The sequence below is a fragment of the Apium graveolens genome, chromosome 8 (genome assembly GCF_009905375.1).
Source record: "Apium graveolens cultivar Ventura chromosome 8, ASM990537v1, whole genome shotgun sequence".
NCBI classification, from domain to species: domain Eukaryota; kingdom Viridiplantae; phylum Streptophyta; class Magnoliopsida; order Apiales; family Apiaceae; genus Apium; species Apium graveolens.
The window spans coordinates 75,110,562-75,116,426 of NC_133654.1; the positions used below are offsets into that span (position 1 = coordinate 75,110,562).

Sequence of the window (5,865 nt, forward strand, 5' to 3'; positions counted from 1 at the left end):
AAGTTACGAGATACTTCATTAAGTCCCGATATATATATACACATATATATATATATACATTTCATACACTCCTTGAAAACCTCTGTTATGAAAATTATAAACAGAGTTGTAATATCCAATGAATTTGGAAAGGAGAAAACCTTGGCATAAACCTGATATCTTGCTGATCAGGCAAAGATACCAATAAGTAACCTTTTCTACTAGTAGATGGACGAATTCCCCACTGGTCATCACCCTGGCCGTATTAGGACATATGTTGGACTGCCACTTAGCCACTTACGCATTGATGGACTCCCACTGAGCCACTTAAACTTTCATGGACGCCCACTGAGCCCATGTTGCTTATGCCGACTCAAATAGATGGACTTACTTCCCGAATGTTGGGCAAGTAATCAAGATGTTTTCTCAAAACAGCAACCTCGTTGCGAATATAAAATACACCACAGACCCGGATCCCTCAGGTTTTGAGCGAGTATTTAAATCCCCTTTGAAAGGAAAATCTTAAATATAAAAATGAGTTTTGGGATCCGCTCTAACTTTTAAAATCATTTTGAAGACTCTAAAACATTTTTAAGAATGTTTGGAGTAATGCTGATTTAATGAAATAAATCAGTCCCGATATATTAGAAAATATCTGAATATTGTTATTTAAATAATATTCCCATAAGGATAATCTTTATAAAAATAATTGAAGTAGAAGTTTTAAAACTCATACTTGAAATGAATAATAAATAACCAAAGATATACTTATACGAAAGTACGATCTTTATTTGAATAATCGAAAATAAGTTTGAAATATCAAAACCTTATTCTTTAATCAAAATAAAGAATATTATTTAATAAATAAGCGGAGTCATAAGTCCTCGAATGAATAGTCAATATAATATTCATTAAAGAAATAAGCGGAGTCATAAGTTCTCGAATGAATATTCAAAATAATATTTATTAAATAAATAAAGTTATCGAATAAACCTTATTCGATTAATAGTTTTGAAAACTATTTATATATATATAAAAATATATATTTTATACTCGGGAACACCGACTCCCGGTTTAGAATAATGTTCACCTTCGGGTCCCCTATACTAAGGGTATAAGCAATTACTGCTTATCTCTAGCATAGGTATTATGCAACTTATAAGCAATTGAATCAACAATTAGATATCAAGATTATGAAACAGGCATGCATATATATCATATCAACATGCTCCAATATATCGCAAGATTTGCTAATAACAATAATGCACTTATCACAAGATAATGCATATACATATATACATCACAACAACAGTATAACGAGTTGAAAACTTGCCTGAGTGCTCCGGGGTAGACTTAAGCTTAGAGTGGATCCGTTAACCTATGAATAACAACATAAGCCAGAATTAAACCACGGTCACTTAAGAAACTAGACTTTAACCAATTGAACCTTAACGTTTCCTTATGGTCATTTCTACGCTTAACAAATCACATAAGTCGTTCGAGTACCCTCGGCTCCACCATTTTTAATAAATTAACCGTTATGAATTTTAAGGCGATGCTTTCGCGAATACCATACCAACTGCCTAGTCCACTTTACATAATTGTTTCATACTCCAATTAGTCATTTAAGGGCCTTAACCAAGGTTTCAAAGTAGGGCGAGGGGTAATGGTTCGTTCGCGAAATGTCGTTACTTAAAACAGTCGTTTCTCCTAAACCGTACATTGGATTCAAGCGAACCACATATCAAAATGAAGCTCGTAACATTAACTATCTAAACATGGTAAAGGTTAAAATCTTTCAGTGAGTTCACGGGTCCTAAAGTTAAGAACAAAACAGTTAAGGAAAATCGGGCATTATGACATTTATGTTTACGCGATTTCCAATTTAATTAACACTCTAAATTATCATCAATTCACTCACAACCACCAATACAACAATATTCAACCATAATACTACAAACTCAGTCCCCAACTCCAAGTTTTACCAATTTATCCAACCAATCAAAGACCCAATATTCAAAACCAATACAAATCCACCAAAACTACTTATAATCAAAGATCAAGCCTTAATACTAACAATGCTTCAATACAACTTAATGGAATCATAAAATCAAAGCTAGGGTTTGAAGTTGATACCTTCCTTGGTAGGTGTTAAGTTTTTAGGAAGCCTTAGGGAGCCTTAATCTAACCTCCTACAAGCTTGATCTTTCCAAAGAAATCAAGAACACAAAGTTAGGTTTTGAAGTTTCTAAAAATCCGATTTAAAGAACTGTAAAAATTAAGGTCTTAACTTCCTTATTTAGAAGAGACATGTGAACAAGAGTTGTAGTCCATCTCAATACCTTTCCAACGAGCTATAGAACATAACATTTGAGTGAGTATTGAAGGAGATATGGTAGTTTTAAGTTGCTGCTCTGGTTTTGGCCGAGAGCAAGGGAAGAAAAAGTGAAGTAAAAATGTTTCTAGTTTGATTAAATGATTTGTGTGGTGTTTAGCTTGGTTACTTCCTTTTGTTGTTAATTAGATTGTTACCATGGTAAATATTGTGTGGCTCACAATCAACCAATCCCTCTATTTGTCATGCTTATGTCACCATGCATATGTCATCTTTCTCATGTCATCCTCTTACACTTGTCTTCTTCTTGTTGGTGTGATGACATCATCATCCACTAACCTCTTTGATTAACCCCTAATTACTTGGCTAATGACCGCTTATCTGTTATACGGTTCGCTTAACTTTCGTTCTCGTTTATCGTTTGAGGGATCATACCTGGGATTTTATTACTTAGGTTCCCCTAAACCTTTCTCAATATTTTATATTCCTTTTATGATCCTCTCAAAAAATCCTTGAATTTAAATCCTTTTTATCATGTTACCTTATACTCAATTCTTTCAGTATCTGGTGGATTTTCGGGAAAAATCAAAGTGTTCGGATTTGGATTCTGACGATCTTTACATACACTTATATACATTATAGGGTACTAATAAGACCTCAGAATATCAATAAAAGAACTGCTAGATTGTGTGGCATGAAAAGTTTTCTTATTCAGCATAATCAACAAAATCACTATTCATAAGATTTACAAAAAGTCCAAAATTTTTGGGGACAAGGCGTAAGAAGACCGTAGAGCACAATTCAACCAAGGTGAAGAAGATCTAGTTTATTCTTGTGATTCTTATTTTAAGTTGTAAATTTGGATGCTAGTTTTCTTATTCTTGAACCTTTACTTTTGTTTGTACTTGGTTTTATTAAGTATAAAGACTACATTTCTTATACCATGCTTTCATCGGAACCTACGTTGATGATGAGTCCAATTATGGGCTAATCGTTATCGTGGGGTTCTAACGGATTTATTTATGGATTTCTTTAGTTAATTTGTTTCAATACCTTAGTGTGTGGTGATTGTATGATAACCTAGTTTTGGTTGCGCTTATTCGTCTTGTGAGCGTCGTGAACTTATAAGATAGTGTGTTAATCTTTAATGAAGCGAAAGTGAATTTAAGGGTTTAGAACTTGCCATGCTAGCATATATTCCTGTATGTGATATGCATGATGCGTAGATAATTTTAACCATCTTAATTGCCCAATGTAATCACGAGGGATAACTTTTGCATTAAACCGTTATGTTGTCAAATTCTATAGACATATAGGATCTCAATATAATTGGTGTCTATTCAGCTTTTATCTCTTTTGTGGATGTCTGGTAGTATGGTTTCGTACAACGAAAGTTGGCATTTATCAGTTTCGTATTATCTGATTAGTGTCGTTACCATTACATGTTAAGTTTAAGAACGAAAAGGCTATTGAATGTAGTATTCAATGAAGTTAGAATCATGTTTGTGTCATATATTATTCAATTCTCTTTAATCTCTTAGTTTATATTTTTTAGTATAATCTCTTAGTTAATCTTAGTATAAACAACCACAATTTGTTACTCGTCCTAGTATTGGATAATAATCATACCAGTGTTGCATAGATACATTGATTGAAATTAACCTAAACCTATTCCTGTGGGAACGAACTAGAATTTATTCTATATTACTTGTGATCACGTATACTTGCGTGAATTTTAGCGCGTATTTTCGCCACAACAAGTTTTTGGCGCCGCTGCCGGGGAATTCGGTGTTAATTTTTAGTTTATGTGTTTGTCAACATTGGTCGTTAAAGTTTAGTGACTTGGACATTGTTACTTACTTCATTCCTTGTCATGTTTCAGGTACTCTAGCGAGTGTGTATGCATACGTGTTCTCGGTCTCGTAAGAGAACACTGGATAAAGCGGAGGAAGAAGTAGTAGTAGAGGAGAAATTTGAGGATAAAATCTTAGTTGAGAAGGTAGACGAAGCTCTAGTTACAATGGGAGAACCAGAAGAAAATCCAAAGGCTTTAATGGACTATTCTCAACCGAAGATCGATGATATTCAGTCTAGCATTGTTCGCCCAGTCATCTCGGCTAATACCTTTGAGATCAAGTCGAGCACGATTCAGATGATACAGAACTCAGTTCAGTTTGAGGGTTCTCCGACAGAAGACCCCAATATGCATATAAGAGATTTCATCGAGATTTGTGACACTTTCAAGTTCAATGGAGTTTCTGAAGATGCTATTAAGTTGAGGCTTTTCCCATTCTCTCTGCAGGATAAAGCTAAATGATGGTTACATTCTTTACCACCAGGGTCTATCACCAAATGGGAGGATCTTGCTAAGAAGTTCTTAACCAAATTCTTTCATATGGCGAAGACTGCTGCAATCAGAAACGCACTTACTCAATTTGCTCAGCAATCTGGAGAATCTTTATGCGAGGCTTGGGATCGATATAAGGAGATGTTTTGGAAGTGTCCTCATCATGGGATCCCTAACTGGATGATCATTAATTGGTTCAATAATGGTTTGGGTACTACTTCTAGACCCATGCTTGATGCAGCATCAGGAGGAGCCTTGTGGGCTAAAAGCTATGATGAAGCTTATGAATTGATTGAACTGATGGCAGCTAATGAATATCAGAATCCTACTCAGCGATTATCCCAGGGTAAGGTAGCAGGAATTCTGGAGTTGGATGTATCTACTGCTATAGCTTCTCAACTTAAGGAGTTGATGATGATGGTGGATTCCCTGTCTAATTATGGAGTTAATCAGATCACTAGTATCTGTGAGCTTTGTGCTGCTGTAATGAGACTGATCAATGTGCCATTTCTAGTGAATCAGCTCAGTTTGTGAGCAACTTTAAGAGGTCGCAATAACCTATACCAGCCACCTATCATCTCAACAACCGCAATCATCCTAATTTTAGCTAGAGCAATACTCAAAATGCGGTTCAGCAGCCTTATCAGCAATACTCAGCAAAGCAGTACAACCCCCTGGTTTTTAACAACCGCAATATGCACCAAGGCAACAACTCCAGCTGCAACAGTCGAATGAAAAATCTGAATTGGAGGAGTTAAGGCTCATGTGCAAGAGCCAAGCGGTTTCTATCAAGATCTTGGAAAATCAAATTGGGCAAATTGTCAATGCCTTGTTAAATCGTCAACCTGGTACACTTCCTAGTGACATTAAAATACCAGGAAAGAGGGAAACAAAGGAGCAGGTAAAGGAAATTACATTGAGGTCTGGGAAGGTTGCAAACCCCGAACATTCTCATGGTTCAGATGAAGAAGCTGTGGTTGAAGAAGAAGTACAGAAGGAAGCTGAAGTGGAACCAAGGAAGACTACTATTGAACACACTTCTCCTGAGGGTAATATAGGGGAGAAACAGATCTATTCTCCACCTCCCTTTCCTAAGAGGATGCAAAAGAAAAAGCTGGATAAGCAGTATGAGAAGTTTCTGGAGGTGTTCAAGAAACTTCACATCGACATACCTTTCGCTAAAGCTCTTGAGCATATGCCTAGT

At 35.7% G+C, this 5,865-nt stretch overlaps 1 non-coding gene across 1 annotated transcript; it reads right to left on the reverse strand.

Annotated features, from left to right (window-relative positions):
* Window positions 1-4,724: 4,724 nt before the first annotated feature.
* On the reverse strand, window positions 4,725-4,831 carry LOC141681121 (small nucleolar RNA R71). Its single transcript, XR_012558563.1, has one exon. It is a non-coding gene; the product is annotated as a small nucleolar RNA R71 (small nucleolar RNA).
* Between the last annotated feature and the right edge of the window lie 1,034 nt (window positions 4,832-5,865).